This window comes from Zingiber officinale, chromosome 10B, assembly GCF_018446385.1.
Source record: "Zingiber officinale cultivar Zhangliang chromosome 10B, Zo_v1.1, whole genome shotgun sequence".
Taxonomy (NCBI): domain Eukaryota; kingdom Viridiplantae; phylum Streptophyta; class Magnoliopsida; order Zingiberales; family Zingiberaceae; genus Zingiber; species Zingiber officinale.
Genome location: NC_056005.1, coordinates 45,738,471 through 45,740,276, shown reverse-complemented (window position 1 = coordinate 45,740,276; position 1,806 = coordinate 45,738,471).

Below are 1,806 nucleotides of genomic sequence, written 5' to 3'. Positions count from 1 at the left end.
CAAGTATGGAGACTTGGCACTGGGAAAGTCCAAACAAGGAGTTTGGCACGGGGAAAAGTCCTGGTGAGTGAAGCCAGGCAGTCGGGAAATCCAGGTGAAAATCCTAGTGAGTGAAGCTAGGTGAAAGTCCTGGTGAGTGAAGCCGGGCAAGGGAAAATCCAGATGGATCAAGGGTGATCGGACATCTGGTGTTGAGAAGGTCAAGTAGGTCAAGGGAGTGACCGGATACTTGACACGAAGAGAAAAGTCCAAGTGGGTCAAAGGGATTGACCGGACACTTGGTGGGAAGTCTTAGCAGGTCAATGGAGTGACCGGATGCTAAGTATGATATACCAACAGGTCAAGGTTGACCGGATGTTGGTTTGGAAGGTTTGGGACTTGGTTTGGGCAAAAAGCTCCGGATCGATCGATGGATCGATCTGGATACATCGGTTATCTCGACGGCCGTGACCGATCGAACAACAAGATGCTCTTGTATGAGTTATCCGACGGCCCCGCATCGACCGTAAAGCGAACGAAGGCAAAGAGAAGGAGAGGATCGATTACGGACCGATCCATGCACTTCGATCGGTCCACGGGCCGATCGAGACGCAACAGAACCGGGCAAGTTCTGCGAAAGAGGCTTGATCGATCCGGGGACCGATCGAGCAGTCTGATCGGTCCGGACCGATCAGAGAGGATCTGGACCGATCAGGCTTCAGCCTGATCGGTCCACGCACTAGCCGTTGCGACACAACGACTAGATTCTGTGTCTTCTTTATCTTCTTCGCAGGTGCAGGTATAAAGGGGTTAGGGGCTTCGTTGCTGATGACTGCTCCTTCCTTCTTCTTCTTCCTTGGATTGAAGCTTCTGCTTCTGTGCTCTGAGGTTCTGAGCTTTGTTGAGCTCGCTTCCGAAGCTTCGCGTGAGCTTCATTCCACGACTGGATCAGCTGCTGCTGAGTTGCTTGTTGCATCTGTCCGTGAAGTTGCTACTTCATCTGGGACCCCAGTCGACGAGAAGGCAAGCTACTGTGTTTACATTCCTGTTGTATTTTGTTCTTGCTATTCTCTTGTACTCTTAGCTTGCTGTTGCAAGTGATTGTGGCGAGGTTTCTCCACCCACAAGGAGTTTGATTTAGCCGGTTTTCCGGGGACTCATCCACCGACGGATTGATAGGGCTCGTCCACCTTACGGACACGCCGAGGAGTAGGAGTATCATCTCCGAACCTCGTTACATCCTTGCGTTGAGGTTTGATTTCTTCTCCTGTTTTCTTTCTGCATTTAGTTTCCGCTGCGCTAACCCTAGTTTGTAGAAAGAAACGCGAAAAATTGGGGCAACTATTCACACCCCCCTCTCTAGCCGTACGAAGTGGTATCGGAGCGAGGTCGCTCTTCACGGATTAACACCCGAGGGAGCACAAGCTAGAGATGGATCAACTCGGAGAGGACATCACGATTCCACCCTTCTACGATCGCGACGACTTCGCGTTTTGGAAGGTAAGAATGAAATATTTTCTTATGACTAATCTTGAGAATTGGAGGTGTGTGCAAGTAGGTTTCACTCCTCCGGAGGATGAAGAAGGAAAACCTCTCAAGAAGAAGGGGTGGACGAAGGAGCAAATCCACCAATCAACCATCAACGATGAGGTAACGAAAATCATTGAATTTTCTTTACCTAATGATGTTTTGTGTAGGATAGGTGGATATAACGATGCCAAGGAGTTGTGGAATAACTTGGCAAAGCTCCATGAGGAGAACTCCACTTCAAGTCATGAAGAGGAGTCAAGTGAGCCAAGGAGCTCACATCATGGAGGAGAAGATTTA